General features: G+C 46.4%; 1 protein-coding gene across 3 annotated transcripts in view; it reads left to right on the forward strand.

The window, feature by feature from the left end:
- The window catches only part of LOC147111942 (neurobeachin-like), a 1011877-nt gene that overhangs the window by 723515 nt on the left and 268980 nt on the right, over positions 1-19382 (forward strand). The gene's annotated exons all lie outside the window — the stretch shown is intronic.

Raw genomic sequence — 19382 nt, forward strand, 5'->3', positions numbered from 1 at the left:
CAGCAGCTGGAGTCACTGTGGTGCATCCGTGAGGCTGAGAGTTACGTGGATAGCATGTTTCAGGAGGTGGTCACCCTGCAGCACAAGAGTGTGCAGGCAGAGAGGGAACGGGTGACCGTCAGACAGACAAGAGGAGGACCAAGCAGATAGTGCAGGAGTCCCCGGAGTGCATCTCACAATCTAACCAGTCTGGTGAGGGCGATGATTCCTCTGTGGAGTACAGACAGAGCCAAGTCCATGGCACCACGGGTTGCTCAGCTGTACAGGGGGGGGAGGAGCAAGATCAGGAAAGCAATAGTGGTAGGGGATTCGATAGTTAGGGGAACAGATAAGCATTTCTGCGGCCGCAGACGTGATTCCAAGAGGATATGTTGCCACTGTGGTGCCAAGGTCAAGGAAGTCACTGAGCGGCTGCAGAACATTCTGAGGGGGGAGGGTGAACAGCCAGAGGTCGTGCTCCATATCAGTATCAACGACATAGGTAGAAAGAGGGATGAGGTCCTGCAGACAGATTTTAGGGAGCTAGGAAAGAGATTAAAAAGCAGCACCTCAAGGGTAGTAATCTCCGGATTACTTCCGGTACCACAAGCTAGTGAATATAGAAATAGGATAGAGCAGCTGAATGCATGGCTGGAGAGGTGGTGCAGGAGGGAGGGCTTTAGATTCCTGCGTCATTGGGACCGGGTCTGGGGGAGGTGGGACCTGTACAGGCCGGACGGGTTGCACCTCAACAGAACTGGGACCAATATCCTCACGGGTGGGTATGCTGGTGCTGTTGGGGAGGGTTTAAACTAATTTGGCAGGGGGATGGGCACCAGGATGTAGCATTAGAAGGGAGAAACAAAGTGCACAGCTGCAGGCGCAAATAGCCACATGGGAATACGATGTCATGGCGATAACGGAGGCCTGGCTCAAAAAAGGGTAGGATTGGTTATTAAATAATCCTGGATATAAGGTATTCAGGAAAAATAGGGAAGGAAAGAAAGGAGATGAGGTGGCAGTATTGGTTAAGGAGAATGTTACAGTCCTGGAGGGGTCAAGGACAGAATCTATTTGGTTAGAGTTAAGAAATAATAGTGGTGCCATTACACCACTAGGTGTATTCTGTAGGCCGCCAACTAGTAGGAAAGATATCGAGGAGCAGAGGTGCAAGAACTATAGAGTAGTGATAATGGGGGACTTCAACTATCCTAATATAGACTGGGATAGTAATAGTGTAAAGGGCAGAGAGGGGGAAGAATTTCTGAAGTGTGTTCAGGAAAACTTTTTTAATCAGTACGTTTCCGGCCCATTGAGGAAGGAGGCATTGCTGGATCTGGTTCTGGGGAATGAGGTGGGACAAGTGGAGCAAGTGTCAGTAGGGGAACATTTAGGGAACAGTGATCATAGTATCATAAGGTTTAGATTAGCTATAGAAAAGGACAGGGAGCAATCTACAGTAAAAATACTTAATTGGAGAAAGGCCAATTTCAGTAGGTTGAGAACAGATCTGGCCTGGGTAAATTGGAATCAAAGATTGGCAGGGGAAACTGTAATCGAACAATGGGATGCCTTTAAAGAGGAGATGGTTCAGGTACAAGGGGCAAAGGTAGGGCAACCTAAGTCAGAGCTCCCTGGATGACGAAGGAGATAGAGAGTAAGATGAAACAGAAAAAGAGCACATATGACAGATGTGAGGTTGAGAATACAAGTGAGAATCAGGCTGTATATAGAAAGTTCAGAGGGGAAGTGAAAAAGAAAATGAGTGGCAAAGAGAGTATGAGAATAGATTGGCAGCTAACATAAAAGCGAATTAAAAAGTCTTCTATAGGCATATAAATAGTAAACGGGTAGTAAGAGGAGGGGTGGGGCCGATTAGGGACCAAAAAGGAGACCTACGCATGGAGGCAGAGGGCGTGGCTGAGGTACTAAATGAGTACTTTGCATCGGTCTTCACCATCTGTCTTCACCAAGGAAGAAGATGCTACTAAAGTCATAGTGAAAGAGGAGGTAGCGGAGATACTAGATGGGATAAAAATTGATAAAGAGGAGGTACTAGAAGGGCTGGCTGTACTTAAAGTAGATAAGTCACCAAGACCGGATGGGATGCATCCTCGTTGAGGTGGAAATCACGGAGGTACTGGCCATAATCTTCCAATCCTCCTTAGATACAGGAGTGGTGCCAGAGGACTGGGGAATTGCAAATGTTACACCCTTGTTCCAAAAATGGTATAAGGATAAACCCAGCAAATACAGGCTAGTCAGTTTAACCGCAGTAGTGGGGAAACTTTTAGAAATGATAATCAAGGACAAAATTAACAGTCACTTGGACAAGTGTGGGTTAATTAAGGAAAGCCAGCACGGATTTGTTAAAAGCAAATTGTGTTTAACTAACTTGATTGGATTTTTTGATGAGGTAACAGAGTGGTTTGATGCGGACAATGCAGTTGATGTGGTGTACATGGACTTCCAAAAGGCGTTTGATAAAGTGCTACGTAATAGGCTTGCCAGCAGAATTGAAATTCATGGAATAAAAGGGACAGAGGCAGCATGGATACGGAATTGGCTCAGTGACAGGAAACAGAGAGTAGTGGTGAACGGTTGTTTTTCAGACTGGAGGAAGGTTTACAGTGGTGTTACCCATGGGTCGGTACTCGGACCACGGCTTTTCTTGATATATATTAATGACTTGGACTTGGGAGTACAGGGCACTATTTCAAAATTTGCAGGTGGCACAAAACTTGGAAGTATAGTGAACAGTGAGGAGGATAGTGATAGACTTCAAGAGGACATAGACAGGCAGGTGGAATGGGCGGACACATGGCAGATGAAATTTAATGCAGAAAAATGCGAAGTGATACATTTTGGTAGGAAGAATGGGGAGAGGCAATATAAACTAAAGGGTACAATTCTAAAGGGGGTGCATGAATAGAGAGACCTGGGGTATATGTGCACAAATCGTTGAAGGTGGCAGGGCAGGTTGAGAAAGCAGTTTAAAAAAAGCATCATGATACTGGGCTTCATAAATAGAGACATAGGGCTCAATTTTACCAGCCTTGAGGAGGCGGGTTTGGAGGCGTGTCAGCTGGTAAAATTGGAAAAAATGGCTTCAGACACCCAATCCGCCTCCATCCCGCCCCCATGCGATTTTCCTGAGTGTCTGTTCAGCTGCTCCCAAACTGACCCGACTCCAACTGGTGGGACAGGCAGTTAAGGCAGTTAAGAGCCTGTTAACTGCCTTGATAATCCTATTTTGACAGAGGTTTCCCATTTTCCTGCCTCTGGCTCCTGTTTCCCGTCTTGTCAGAAACAGTCCTGCTGCAAGGAGACGAGTTGCTGGAGGACATGATCTGTAGTCATTATTGGTGCAGAACTTTAAAAACATTCCTGTAACATGGCTGGCATTCAAATGCAACAACTTTGTTGTTGGAGGTTTGGGAGAAGATTTTGCAAATCTACTGACCTTGTGACTGGTCAAGCTGACACACATTTGCTGTTTGAACTGATTGGGAATAATTTCAGGCCACTTTGAGTGTGCGCTTGCAAGTTTCTTGCCTCAACTGAAATCTATAACAACGGGATGGGAACCATTTACATCCTCTCATCCTGGTCGCCAGATTCGGAGGAAGAGCAGCACGGCTTAGTGCTGCCGGATGAACAAGTGGCTCAGCACACAGCCTCCTTGGAGGAAAATGAAGATGAAGAGGACAAGGAAGAGGATGAGGAGAAGGACGGGGAGTGACGCCTTGCGGGGTCGGATGTGGCCAATCCAGCAGCAGACGACCACATTGCTGGCCGTCAGGCAAGGGATGCATTCATCCATGCCAGATTCGCGTAATCTTACGCTTCAACCACAGGTGGCTGGCACATGGAGATGAATATAAGTCCGACTTTCTCAAAACCCCAGGCATCATCTGTCCAATAAACAAACGGTGGTTTGCGCTCAGTGTCACCACCAACATTCTACATGGAAATCACCCTGAGCCCTCACTCTTGAACTTCCATTTCCCAGAACACAGAGGCCACACTTTAGGTGATCTCAGCAGATCATCAGACCAGGAGAGCACCGAGGCGGCAGTTAAAAGGAGGAGCGAGGCGAGGCCCGACCAGATCGGACCAGGAGAGCACCGAGGCGGCAGTTAAAAGGAGGAGCGAGGCGAGGCCCGACCAGATCGGACCAGGAGAGCACCGAGGCGGCAGTTAAAAGGAGCGAGGCGAGGCCCGACCAGATCGGACCAGGAGAGCACCGAGGCGGCAGTTAAAAGGAGCGAGGTGAGGCCCGACCAGATCGGACCAGGAGAGCACCGAGGCGGCAGTTAAAAGGAGGAGCGAGGCGAGGCCCGACCAGATCGGACCAGGAGAGCACCGAGACCGGATATAAAAGGAGGAGCGAGGCGAGGCCCGACCAGATCGGACCAGGAGAGCACCGAGGCGGGTATAAAAGGAGGAGCGAGGCGAGGCCCGACCAGATCGGACCAGGAGAGCACCGAGGCGGCAGTTAAAAGGAGGAGCGAGGCGAGGCCCGACCAGATCGGACCAGGAGAGCACCGAGGCCGGGTATAAAAGGAGGAGCGAGGCAAGGCCCAACCAGATCGGACCAGGAGAGCACCGAGACCGGATATAAAAGGAGGAGCGAGGCGAGGCCCGACCTGATCGGACCAGGAGAGCACCGAGGCCGGGTATAAAAGGAGGAGCGAGGCGAGGCCCGACCAGATCGGACCAGGAGAGCACCGAGGCCGAGTATAAAAGGAGGAGCGAGGCGAGGCCTGACCAGATCGGACCAGGAGAGCACCGAGGCGGGTATAAAAGGAGGAGCGAGGCGAGGCCCGACCAGATCGGACCAGGAGAGCACCGAGGCCGGGTATAAAAGGAGGAGCGAGGCGAGGCCCGACCAGATCGGACCAGGAGAGCACCGAGGCCGGGTATAAAAGGAGCAGCGAGGCGAGGCCCGACCAGATCGGACCAGGAGAGCACCGAGGCGGCAGTATAAAAGGAGGAGCGAGGCGAGGCCCGACCAGATCGGACCAGGAGAGCACCGAGGCGGCAGTATAAAAGGAGCAGCGAGGCGAGGCCCGACTAACTCAGCAGTGGGGAGAGAGGTAAAAAGTAATCAGAGTGTGACGTCACCAGGGAGCAGGTAAGTGATTGTTTGGTGAGTATTTCTCTTTTTTAAACTTTAACTCTGTAGTTTATAGTTGCTAAGGTCTTTTCTGGTGTAGCAGGGACTGTTGGTAAACCATACAAGCGCCTTAGAGTTTATCTTTAATTGGTGATAGTGAATTAATTTAAATTAATTAAAGGGTAAGTCATGCCAGGAGAGCCCAGCCCCGTGTTATGCTCCTCTTGCTCTATGTGGGAATTCAGGGACACTGCCGGTGTCCCTGATGACCACGTGTGCCAGAAATGCATCCAGCTGCGGCTACTAGCAGACCGCATTGCGGCGCTGGAGCTGCGGATGGATGGGCTTTGGAGCATTCACGATGCTGAGAGGGTCGTGGATAACATGTTTAGTGAGTTGGTCACACCGCAGGTAAGGGCTGCACAGGCAGAAGGGAAATGGGTGACCATCAGGCAGAGCAGTAGAGGCAGGCAGGTAGTGCAGCGGACCCCTGTGGCCATCCCCCTCTCAAACAGGTATACCGATTTGGATACTGTTGAGGGGGATGACTTACCAGAGGAAGGCAGCAGCAGCCAACTTCCCAGCACCAGGGGTGCTTCTGCTGCTCAGGAAGGGAGGAAAAAGAGTGGGAGAGCAATAGTGGTAGGGGATTCTATCGTAAGGGGCACAGATAGGCGTTTCTGTGGCCGTAGACGTGACTCCAGGATGGTTTGTTGCCTCCCTGGTGCCAGGGTCAAGGATGTCACTGAACGGCTGCAGGGCATTCTGAAGGGGGAGGGTGAACAGTCAGAGGTCGTGGTTCACATTGGGACCAATGACATGGGTAGGAAGAGGGATGAGGTCCTGCAACAAGAATTTAGGGAGCTAGGTAGCAGATTAAAGAGCAGGACCTCAAAGGTTGTAATCTCTGGATTACTCCCGGTGCCACGTGCTAGTGAGTATAGGAATCGGAGGATAGAGCAGATGAATGCGTGGCTAAAGAGTTGGTGCAGGAGGGAGGGCTTTAGTTTCCTGGATCACTGGGCCTGCTTCTGGAGAAGGTGGGACTTGTACAAGTCGGACGGGTTGCACCTGAACCAGAGCGGGACAAATATCCTTGCGGGGAGGTTTGCTAGCACTGTTCGGGGGGGTTTAAACTAAAATGGCAGGGGGTTGGGAGCCTGAGCAGGGAGACGGAGGAAAGGGAAACAGGGATAAAAGCAAAAGATAGGAAGGAGAAAAACAAAAGTGGCAGTCAGAGAAATCAACGGTTTAAATCAAACGTGGCCACAGTAAATAATAATTCTAATAGGTCTAAGAGCGTTAAAAAAACAAGCCTGAAGGCTTTGTGTCTTAATGCGAGGAGCATTTGTAATAAGGTGGACGAATTGGCTGCGCAAATAGAGGTAAACGAATATGATTTGGTTGGGATTACGGAAACGTGGCTCAAGGATGGCCAAGACTGGGAACTCAACATCCAGGGGTATTCGATATTCAGGAAAGATAGCCAAAAAGGAAAGGGAGGTGGGGTAGCATTACTGGTTAAAGAAGGGATTAATACAATTGTAATGAAGGATATTAGCTCTGATGATGTGGAATCTGTATGGGTAGAATTGAGAAATACTAAGGGGAAAAAAACATTAGTGGGAGTGGTATATAGACCTCCCAACAGTAAGGAGGAGGTTGGGGATGGCATTAAAAGGGAAATTAAAGAAGCGTGCAATAAGGGCACAGCAGTCATCATGGGTGACTTTAATCTACATATCGATTGGGCCAACCAAATTAGTAACAATACTGTGGAGGAGGAATTCCTGGAGTGTTTACGGGATGGTTTCCTGGACCAATATGTCGAGGAACCAACCAGAGATCAGGCCATCTTAGACTGGGTATTATGTAACGACAAAGGATTAATTAGCAATCTTGTTGTACGAGGCCCCTTGGGTCTGAGCGATCATAATATGATCGAATTCTTCATTAAGATGGAGAATGAAGTAGTTGACTCAGAGACTAGGGTCCTCAATTTAAACAAAGGAAAGTACGATGGTCTGAGGAGCGAGTTGGGTAGGATTGATTGGGGAATGTCACTCAAAGGGTTGACGGTGGATAGGCAATGGCAAACATTCAAAGACCGAATGGATGAGCTACAGAATTTGTTCATCCCAGTTTGGCATAAAAATGAAACAAAAAAGGTGACTCAACCGTGACGAACAAGGGAAATTAGGGATAGCATAAGATCCAAGGAGACGACATATAAATTGGCCAGAAAAAGCAATAATCCTGAGGATTGGGAGCAGTTTAGGATTCAACAAAGGAGGACAAAAGGATTAATTAAGAAAGGGAAAATAGAATATGAGAGTAAGCTTTCAGGGAACATAAAAACTGACTGTAAAAGCTTTTATAGATATGTGAAGAGAAAAAGATTGGTGAAGTCAAGCGTAGGTCCCTTACATTCAGAATCAGGGGAATTTATAATGGGAAACAAAGAAATGGCAGACCAACTAAATTCATACTTTGGTTCTGTCTTCACAAAGGAGGACACAAATAACCTCCCAGAGATGCCGGGGAACATAGGGCCTGATGAAAGGGTGGAACTGAAAGAAATCAGTATTTGTAGGGAAATGGTGTTAGGAAAATTGATGGGACTAAAGGCCAATAAATCCCCAGGGCCTGATAATCTACATCCCAGGGTACTTAAGGAAGTGGCCCTAGAAATAGTAGATGCATTGATGGTCATCTTCCAGAACTCGATAGACTCTGGAACAGTACCCATGGATTGGAGGGTAGCTAATGTTACCCCACTATTCAAAAAAGGTGGTCGAGAAAAAGCGGGGAATTATAGACCGGTAAGCCTGACATCGGTAGTGGGGAAAATGCTAGAATCTATTATAAAAGATGTAATAGCAGAGCACTTGGTAAGCAGTGACAGGATCGGACAAAGTCAACATGGATTTACAAAAGGTAAATCATGCTTGACTAATCTACTGGAATTTTTTGAGGATGTAACTGGTAGGGTGGATGGGGGAGAACCAGTGGATGTGGTGTATTTGGACTTTCAGAAGGCTTTCGATAAGGTCCCACATAAGAGATTAGCGTGCAAAATTAAGGCACATGGGATTGGGGGCAAGGTATTGACTTGGATAGAGAACTGGTTGGCAGATAGAAAGCAAAGAGTTGGAATAAACGGGTCGTTTTCCGAGTGGCAGGCAGTGACTAGTGGGGTACCGCAAGGATCGGTCCTAGGACCCCAGCTGTTCACAATATATATTAATGATCTGGACGAGGGAATTGGATGTAATATCTCCAAATTTGCAGACGACACAAAGCTGGGTGGGAGGGTAAGCTGTGAGGAGGATGTCGTGAAACTCCAGTATGATTTGGACAGATTGGGTGATTGGGCAGAAACATGGCAAATGCACTATAATGTGGATAAATGTGAGGTTATCCACTTTGGTGGCAAAAACAGGAAAGCAGATTATTATTTGAATGGCAATAGATTGGGAGAAGGGGAAGTGCAAAGAGACCTGGGTGTTCTTGTGCACCAGTCGCTGAAGGTAAGCATGCAGGTGCAGCAGGCGGTTAAGAAGGCAAATGGTATGTTGGCCTTCGTAGCAAGAGGGTTCGAGTACAGGAACAAGGATGTCTTGCTACAGTTGTACAGGGCCTTGGTGAGACCGCACCTTGAGTATTGTGTGCAGTTTTGGTCGCCTTACCTGAGGAAGGACGTTCTTGCCATGGAAGGAGTGCAGTGAAGATTCACCAGGCTGATACCTGGGATGGCAGGAATGACGTATGAGGAGAGATTGTGTCGATTGGGCTTATACTCACTGGAGTTTAGAAGATTGAGAGGGGATCTCATCGAAACTTATAAAATTCTGTCAGGCCTGGACAGACTAGATGCAGGAAGGATGTTTATGATGGCCGGGGAGTCCAGAACCAGGGGTCATAGTCTAAGGATAAGGGGTAAGCCATTTAGGACTGAAATGAGGAGGAATTTCTTCACCCAGAGAGTGGTGAACCTGTGGAATTCTCTGCCACAGAGGGCGGTGGAGGCCAGTTCATTAAATATATTCAAAAAAGAGTTGGATGTATTTCTTAAGGCTAAAGGGATCAAGGGATATAGGGAGAAGGCAGGGACAGGGTACTGAATTTGGATGATTAGCCATGATCTCATTGAATGGCGGAGCAGGCTCGAAGGGCCGGATGGCCTACTCCTGCTCCTATCTTCTATGTTTCTATGAAACATTATTCCACGCTGAACCCATGTGCGTCTGCACACAGACCTCGAGCTCACCTCCTCAGCAATTTGCAGCCAAACTGCCTTGGTTTGCTGAAGAGGCCTCCTCCTTCCGTTTCCAGGGAAGAGGAGCGCCTGACATCCTCTAACTCCCTCAACAAGAGCATGGAGAGAGCCCTCATTGAACCTGGGTGCAGCCTTAGTTATTGGGGCTGCCGTTCCTGCAGCAGCCAGCACCTTTAAGAGAAAAAAGCATTAATACCACTAAACCAATGATTGGAACAAATCTGGCATCTTTTTCATTTCATAGTCAGATTATAAATTGATATATACAAAAAATCATAAAAACCTTTCTGGAAAAATATGATCAGCAATTCATTCCTTAAATTTTGTTCAGAACAGATGCTGCCAACTCCCCTTTCTATATATTACAGCACCAAACCATCACATTGACATTTTTCCCAAAGGGGACATGGCCCCTTTAAATTTTCTTTCAAACAACGCGTCATCAGACGCGAGAAACTGACAGCCTCCAAGCAATTGCCTGGAGGGACCCGCACGTCTGCCGTAACGAGGCCAATTAATGCAAATTCGCAAGTTCTGGGAGGCGGCTGCCGAGAGCGGGTCGGAAAGCCTCCAAGCAGCGGACCCGCACTCAAGCCGCGCCCATTAGTAAAATCGTGCCATAGAGTACAAAGACAAGGAAGTTATGAACCTTTATAGGACACTGGTTCAGCCTCAACTGGAGTATTGTGTCCAATTCTGGACACCACACATTAGGAAGGATGTGAAGGCCTTAGAGAGGGTGCAGAAAAGATTGACGAGAATGATTCCAGGGACGAGGGACTTCAGTTACGTGGATAGACTAGAGAAACTGGGGTTGTTCTCCTTGGAGTAGAGAAGGTTGAGAGGAGATTTGATAGAGGTGTTCAAAATCATGAGGGGTCAAGACACAGTAGATAGAGAGAAACTGTTCCCATTGGCGGAAGGGTTGAGAACCAGAGGACACAGATTTAAGGTGATTGGCAACATGAGGAAAAACTTTTTTACGCAGCGAGTGGTTAGGATCTGGAATGCACTGCCTGAAAGGGTGATGGAGGCAGACTCAATCGTGACTTTCAAAAGGGAATTGGATAAGTACCTGAAGGGAAAAAAATTGCAGGGCTAGGGGAAAGGGCAGGGAATGGGATTACCTGAAGTGCTCTTGCAGAGAGCTGGCACGGGCTCAATGGGCCGAATGGCCTCTTTCTGTGCTGTAACCATTCTATGATTCTAAGTAGGAGCCAAGATCCCTCTCAAGACTGGTGCCTTAAAAATGCATCATCTGAACATGTCTTATGTTGGCTCATACATTCAGTGAGAAGACTTGGGGGTAGATTTTAACTATCAGATGGCCGACCAATGGAGTGCTTTGGCCAGCTGCCTGCTCGTGTAATTTTGAGGACCGGGCCTCATTAACATATATTCGGCAAGCTGCACTCCCCAAACAGCTTGCCAGCTCTGGGCATAGGCAATGGACCTGATGCCTGTTTCAGGCAGGCACACTGGATGACTCCAGGGCACCTTAACAAATTTGACATGATGCATATATCCAGCGCGGAATGACCATGCCGCATACCATATTAGATCCTTAGGCGCCTATTTTTGCCGGAAAAACAGGTGATGCACGATCCAATTTCTAGGCCATAGAGTATTACAGTTACAGAAATTCCTAAAATCAAGGATGGTGGTGGATTGGCAATAAGCTGGTGAGTTCCTGATCACAGGTGTGCTACTCTGGAGGTTAATTAGGGGCTACAGCAGGGGAGGGAAATCATGTGGCCATTCCTGTGCAGTGTTTAGCATTTTTGCAGGCTGTCTACCCTCAGCCATTGGAGGGAAATTGAAGGATAACACTTCATTTAATTTTTAAAAATTAATACTTAAACCATGGGGAGTAATTTTCACCTTCACCGCTCAACAGACAAACTGGCAGAGTGGATCACTTGCCCATTATAAAAACCCACCCAATTTTTGTAGTGCAATGAAAATTAGGTGTGTTCTATAACAGGCGGGCGATCTGCCCTGCCAGTTCACCGCCCAGCCAAAGGTGAAAATTACCTTCTTAGTGTATATTTAATATACGTGACTAAATGATGAACCAAAATGATATTGGATTTTTATCCCATTATTACTACTGGTGTCAGTTATCTCAGCCTAAAATGGGTATAGGGAAAGTACTGGGATAAGTGTTCTTATTAAAGGTTTTTTTTTTATTCGTTCCTAGGATGTGGGCATTGCTGGCAAGGCCAGCATTTATTGCCCATCCCTAGTTGCTCTTGAGAAGGTAGTGGTGAGCCACCTTCTTGAACCGCTGCAGTCCGTGTGGTGAAGATATTCCCACAGTGCTGCTAGGGAGGGAGTTCCAGGATTTTGATCCAGCAACGATGAAGGATTGGTGATATATTTCTAAGTCAGGATGATGTGTGACTTGGAGGGGAACTTGGAGGTGATGGTGTTCCCAGGCACCTGCTGCTCTTGTCCTTCTAGGTGGTAGAGGTCACTGGTTTGGGAGGTGCTGTCGAAGAAGCCTTGGCGAGTTGCTGCAGTGCATCTTGTAGATAGTACACACTGCAGCCACGGTACGCCGGTGGTGAAGGGAGTGAATGTTTAAGGTGGTGGATGGGATGCCAATCAAGCGGGCTGCTTTGTCTTGGATGGTGTCGAGCTTCTTGAGTGTTGCTGGAGCTGCACTCATCCAGGCAAGTGGAGAGTATTCCATCACACTCCTGACTTGTGCCTTGTAGATGGTGGAAAGGCTTTGGGGAGTCAGGAGGTGAGACACTCGCCGCAGAATACCCAGCCTCTGACCTCTTGTTGCCACAGTATTTATGTGGCTGGTCCAGTTAAGTTTCTGGTCAATGGTGACCCCCCACGATATTGATGGTGGGGGATTCGCCGATGGTAATGCCATTGAATGTCAAGGGGCAGCAGTTAGACGCTCACTTGTTGGAGATAGTCATTGCCTGGCACTTGTGTGACGCGAATGTTACCTGCCACTTGTCAGCCCAAGCCTGAATGTCGTCCAGGTCTTGCTGCATGCGGGCATGGACTGCTTCATTATCTGAGGAGTTTCAAATGGCACTGAGCACTGCAGTCATCAGAGAACATCCCCACTTCTGACCTTATGATGAAGGGAAGGTCATTGATGAAGCAGCAAGATGGTTGGACCTAGGACTCTGCCCTGGGGAACTCCTGCAGCGATGCCCTAGGGCTGTGATGATTGAGCTCCAACCACCACAACCATCTTCCTTTGTGCTAGGTATGACTCCAGCCAGTGGAGAGTTTTCCCCCTGATTCCCATTGACTTCAGTTTTACTAGGGCTCCTTGATGCCACACTTATGCTGCCTTGATGTCAAGGGCAGTCACTCTCCCCTCACCTCTGGAATTCAGCTCCTTTGTCCATGTTTGGACCAAGGTTGTAATGAGGTCTGGAGCCGAGTGGTCCTGGAGAAACCCAAACTGTGCATCAGTGAGCAGGTTATTGGTGAGTAACTGCCGCTTGATAGCATTGTCGACGACACCTTCCATCACTTTGCTGATGATTGAGAGTAGACTGATGGGGCGGTAATTAGCCGGATTGGATTTATCCTGCTTTTTGTGGACAGGACATACCTGGGCAGTTTTCCACATTGTCGGATAGATGCCAGTGTTATAGCTGTACTGGAACAGCTTGGCTAGAGGCACGGCTAGTTCTGGAGCACAAGTCTTCAGCATGACAGCCGAGATGTTGTCGAGGCCCACAGCCTTTTTGTTAATAACTCTGAAACTCCTGCAAAAGGCCTTTGCAAAGAAACCCATGCAAATTCGTATGGGTTGGGAATAGTAGAAGAACATTTAATCCTGAACTCCAGTTCAAAATGGGACTTAGTGATGTGAAGGAAAGGCACATAAATATAAGTCTACCTTTAACACAGTTGTCTGTCCGTATTTTCATTGGACAGGATATTTCAGATCATATGTCGACATTTGTAGAGCATGTCAAGTGGAACAAGAGTAGAAAATTTACATCTGTTCAGATGGAAATGGCCTTTTCCATCAGATGACCTGACAACTGATTGTGGTAATCTGTACATATAATATAGTTCAGATTTAGGTTTTTTGGAAGGGATTGTTCAGAAGAGATAGACTTAAGCTAAATATACATGTGGATAGAAATAGAATATCCATTTTAAAGGAAAGAGAGACTTGCATTTATAATTGCACCTTTCAATACCTCAGGGTGTCCCAAAGTGCATGACAGCCAATGAAGTACTTTCAAAATGTAGTCAATGTTGTAATGTAGGAAATGCAGCAGCCAATTTGTGCACAGCAAGGTCCCACAAACAGCAATGTGATAATGACCAGGTAATCTGTTTTAGTGTAGTTGGCTGAAGGACAAATATTGACCAGAGCACCGGGGAGAACTTCCCTGCACTTCTGCAAATTACTGCTATGGACTCTTTTACATCTACCTGAGAGGGCAGATGACGGCCTTGGTTTAACGTCTCATCCGAAATGTGCCACCCCCAATAGTGCAGCACTCCCTCAGTAGTGCAGTGGCGTGTCAGTCTAGATTTTGTGCTCAAGTCACTGAAGTGGGACTGGAACCCACAATTTTCTAACACAGTGGCGAGGGTGCTACCAGTTCAATTGGGAAATTTTAAAAAAATAATCCAGATGACAGGGTGCAGGAGAGGTATGAAATTGAGAAGAAAAAATATAATCAGAGGTAAATAAAAAAAGTTAATTTACTAAACCAGAACCTAATAGAGATTACTATCATAAAGGTATATATTTTTGTAAACATAAAGGCCGGGAAATTCAATTAGCCCCGAAAATGGGCGCGGGCACCACGGGGTGAGATTTGCTCGTGCCTGTTTAGAAAGCGCAGGCAGCACGTTAATTTGGTGCTGCCTGCTAATTTAAATGATTTTAGTGCACAGTCCAGCGACTATCGGACTACTGATAGGCTATGCACTCAGCAGGAGGCCCAAGGTCGTGTCGCTGGAGCGATGCTGCAGTTCCTTAAAGCAAGGCTGTTAGTTTTGAAGGAAGTCTCTAGCCCTTAAAGCTGAATTGCCATCTGCAAAAATAAATTAAAAATTAATTCCAAGATAAGCAGTCTGCAGCTCTTAAAGCTGAACTGCCTTCTGCACGTAAAAACTGCTAAAGGTGCTTCAGCATTAACACAAGTGGCTCAATAGGCCAGGGAAAGGGCACCCAGGGTATCTGACGCAGCACTCCAGCTTTGTGCAAGGGGCCAACACTGGAAGAAATGTCCTCTACTCACAGGGGGCCAGGAGGCCCTCCAGAAAGAAGGATGTGGGACCAGATTGCCGAGGCCATCACTGCCAGCAGTATCGCCCCGGGACCTGGCTCTAGTGCCCAAAGAAGTTTCATGACCTCAGACGAGTGGTCAAGGTCAGTGATTGCATCTTCAAAAGCCGTCTCCTACCAACTGCACCACTAACCTCACACACTGCTCAATGCACGACAACCCTCCCTCGCCATTACTCACCTACCAACAATCTCTACCAAACACGAGGCATGCCTCACATTCCTAGCTTCACCTCACCACCTTGGAGGAGACGATGCTGGCCATTCTTGGCAAGGGCATGTCTGAGGCCTTGGCCAGCGGTGGGGCTGAAACAATACAAGTTGCTGGTATCCTCATACTCTTTTTCACATCCCACTTTCCCCTCATCCTACAATCTCTTCTGATGTACAAAGCTGCACATGGTGTAAGCATGCAGTACTTGCTTTCCCCCCACCCACCTTCCCTCACCACAACTCTACCCTGTGCCTTCCTCATTTTACACACCCAAGAAATGCAGCCTGCCCAGCCAGTGGTTGACCAAGAAGAGGGAGAAGAGAGTGAAGGAGAAGAAACACCATCAGTCAATTTCACACTCCCAGCCACCAGCACCTCGAGGTCATCCTGCAAGGCCAGCTGCAGTGTCCCCCACTGAAAGTCAGCAGCCTTCCACCAGCCATGCTGCAGCCACTGGGGTAGCACTGCGTAACATCACTAGGATAGGCAAAGGCACACCCAAGACAGTCACAAAGGGAATGTATAAGGTTGATTTTTTGAAGTAATATTGGATGCATATATGGATAAAGATGAATTGGAAAGTTTGCTTTGTGATGGCTTTTATTTCAGCATTGTGGCCAAGAGGCCGCTGTGATGGTCAGTAACAGAGGGAAGGTAAGGCATGGGACAAATGTTGAAAGGGGAATTGTGGTTGTGTTCGCTGGTACTGCAGGTGGATGATTCGATCCCGGATATCCAGGCCAGAAAGGGGCTGTCTGGGTTGTCTCCTTCCTTCCTCTTCCGCTTCTTCCTTTTCCCTCTATGAGCAGCTTGTCCCCTTGCTGCCTCTGCTTCATCTCCATGTGATGTTGCAGCCCAGAGGGGACTGCAACTAGAGCCCCCAGGACTGGGAGCAAGTGGTGTTCTCGGAGGCCTTCCTTTAACATGTAAAGCCTTGCAAGCGTCCAGCAGCACTCACTGCACACCTTAAGAACTTTTTTAATGTATTGCACCAAGCCACTACTCCAATAAAATGTAAAAAAAAAGTCCAAAAGCTGAAATCAAAACTTGCCTGAAAGATGTGTGTGTCCCTTTAAGAAGCACTGGCAGCGTCTCTGTGGTACTGCTGCACGCACGTTCTTCCGTGTGTTGTTTGGAGAGGGCGGTATGGAGAGCGGCGACATCCAAAATCACAGTCATATGCCAATTCAGACTATGCACGGCGATTGACGTTACGATCTGCATATTTACATGTGATAGGCGAGCACAGGCAACGGCAGTGCTAACTACCTCTCCAAAATGGCACCGGCTGTGTTCTGCGTCAGAAGTGAGGCAGCCGCCATTCTTTCAACAAAACCGGCCTTAATGGCCGGCGCTACATCCCCAAATTTTATCTTAAACAAGCTACTGGAGATTGAAATATTCCATGGGAAAAGATAGGTAATGGATGGACATGAGTTTCATTTGGTTGGGTTGAAATGTTTGGAAGAGATTATGGATTGGTGGCGGCACTGTTCATGAGAGGATCTTGGAGTTTTCAAAATAAATTATTTAACTTGAGATGAAGGAAGAAAGAAAATCATTTGAGTGGAAACTTGAAACCTATGTGAAGAAATGAATATTACAATGACTGGCAATCATCAGAAACAATATAAGGAAAGGAAAACTCTCTCGGGAGGAAAACAGCACAACAAAAGACAAAGCATTTTTGTGGAACTTGTGACTGCCAAATGGGTATGATACAAAGCTCAGAATTAAAGGTTTGAAAAGAAACTAAGTATAAATAAGATGTTGCTATTTCAATATCCTGCTTTCTACTTCTAAATTCTAAATGTGTGTCTCTTTATGTTACTTATTTCCAACTGCATACAATTATTTGACTATTGATTTACTTGTTTTCTCTCTCCTGCGGGATAAGAATGCAAAAATATATATCTTTATGGTACTGTAAAGATAGATTGGTGATTATCTTGTAGATGCCACAAAACTGAATTTAATTGTAAAATACTTCAGTGAAGTATGTTAGACGTTAATCATTAGTTGCATCATTATCTCAAGTATTTGATTAGGTGTGATAAAATGTTCTTCGTGCTGTAATGTTGCTTATGACTTTTGTTTGCAAGATGCTTCTGAAGTATGATGCATGGATTTGATTAGTTCACTCATTGGGCCTTTATAATTATGAAAGCTTACCAATATATAAGCTGTAAATTTACTTACAATCATGCTCATAGCTTTATATAATGAAAACAAAAATATTTGTGATGTTGCAATTTTTGAGAAACTCAGACATGATCATAAGAACATAAGAAATAGGAGCAGGAGTAGGCCATACGGCCCCTCGGGCCTGCTCCGCCATTCAATAGGATCATGGCTGATCTGAATCTAGACTCACGTCCACTTCCCTGCCCTCTCCCCGTAACCCCTAATTCCCTTATCTGCTAGGAAAATGTCTATCTCCATTTTAAATGTATTTAATGTTGCAGCTTCCACAGCTCTCTGGGGTAGCAAATTCCATAGATTTACTACCCTCTGAGTGAAGAAGTTTCTCTTCATCTCAGTTTTGAAAGGGCAGCCCCTTATTCTAAGATTATGCCCCCTAGTTCTAGTCTCACCCATCAGTGGAAACATCCTCACTGCATCCACCCGATCAAGCCCCCTCACAATCTTATATGTTTCGATAAGATCGCCTCTCATTCTTCTGAACTCCAATGAGTAGAGGCCCAACCTACTCAATCTTTCCTCATACGTCAACCCCCTCATCTCTGGAATCAACCGAGTGAACCTTCTCTGAACCGCCTCGAGAGCAAGTATATCTTTTCTTAAATATGGAAACCAAAACTGCACGCAGTATTCCAGGTGTGGCCTCACCAATACCCTGTATAACTGCAGCAAGACTTCCCTGTTTTTATACTCCATCCCCCTTGCAATAAAAGCCAAGATTCCATTGGCCTTCCTGACCACCTGCTGCACCTGCATACTAACTTTTTCTGTTTCATGCACCAGGACTCCCAGATCCCTTTGTACTGTAGCACTTTGCAGTTTCTCTCCATTTAGATAATAACTTGCTCTTTGATTTTTTCTGCCAAAGCGCATAACCTCACACTTTCCAACATTATATTGCATCTGCCAAATCTCTGCCCACTCATTTAGCCTGTCTATGTCCTTTTGCAGGTTTTTTATGTCCTCCTCACTCACTGCTTTCCCTCCCATCTTTGTATCGTCGGTAAACTTGGATATGTTGCACTCGGTCCCTTCCTCCAAATCGTTAATATAGATTGTAAAGAGTTGGGGTCCCAGCACTGACCCCTGCGGAACACCACTAGTTACTGATTGCCAGCCCGAGAACGAACCATTTATCCCAACTCTTTGTTTTCTGTTAGATAGCCAATCTTCTACCCATGCCAGTATATTACCCCCAATCCCGTGATTTTTTATCTTGATCAGTAATCTTTTGTGTGGAACCTTGTCAAATGCCTTTTGGAAGTCCAAATACACTACATCCACTGGTTCCCCTTTATCCACCCTGTATGTTACATCCTCAAAGAATTCGAGCAAATTTGTCAAACATGACTTCCCCTTCGTAAAACCGTGCTGACTCTGTCCTATTAAATTATATTTATCCAAATGCTCTGTTACTGTTTCCTTAATAATGGACTCCAACATTTTGCCAACCACAGATGTTAGGCTAACTGGTCTAAAGTTTCCAGCTTTTTGCCTACTTCCCTTCTTAAATAAGGGTGTTACATTAGCAGTTTTCCAATCTGCCGGGACCTTTCCTGAGTCCAGGGAGTTCTGGAAAATGATCACCAATGCATCCACGATCCCTACCGCCACTTCTCTCAAGACCCTAGGATGTAGGCCATCAGATCCAGGGGATTATATTTGTTCAGCGTCTTTGCCATCTCCATGTTCCCCACCACTAGTTTCCCGGTCCCATCCTCTAAGGGACCAACGTTCACTTTAGCCACCCTTTTACTTTTTATATAGCTGTAGAAACTCTTGCTATCTGTTTTTATATTTTTTGCTAGTTTACTTTCATAATCTATCTTCCCTTTCTTAATTAATCTTTTAGTTATTGTTTGCTGGCTTTTAAATGCTTCCCAATCTTTTATCCTCCCACTAGATTTGGCTACTTTATATGCCCTTGTTTTCAGTCGAATACTATCCTTTATTACTTTACTAAGCCACGGATGGCTGTCTTTTCTTTTACTCCCCTTTTTCCTCAGTGGAATATATTTATCTTGAAAGATGTGAAATATCTCCTTGAATGTAGACCACTGCTCTTGTACCGTCTTACACTTTAATCTGTTTTCCCAGTCCACTTTAGTCAATTCTACTCTCATACCTTCATAGTCTCCTTTATTTAAGCTTAGTACGCTGGTTTGAGATCCAACTCTCTCACCCTCAAACTGAATTTGGAATTCAACCATATTATGGTCACTCATTCCAAGGGGATCTTTTACTAGGACATTTTTTTATTAATCCTGTCTCATTACACAGGACCAGATCTAAGATT

The sequence above is a fragment of the Somniosus microcephalus genome, chromosome 10 (genome assembly GCF_052327205.1).
Source record: "Somniosus microcephalus isolate GS21.2 chromosome 10, FLI_Smic_1.0, whole genome shotgun sequence".
Lineage (NCBI taxonomy): Eukaryota > Metazoa > Chordata > Chondrichthyes > Squaliformes > Somniosidae > Somniosus > Somniosus microcephalus.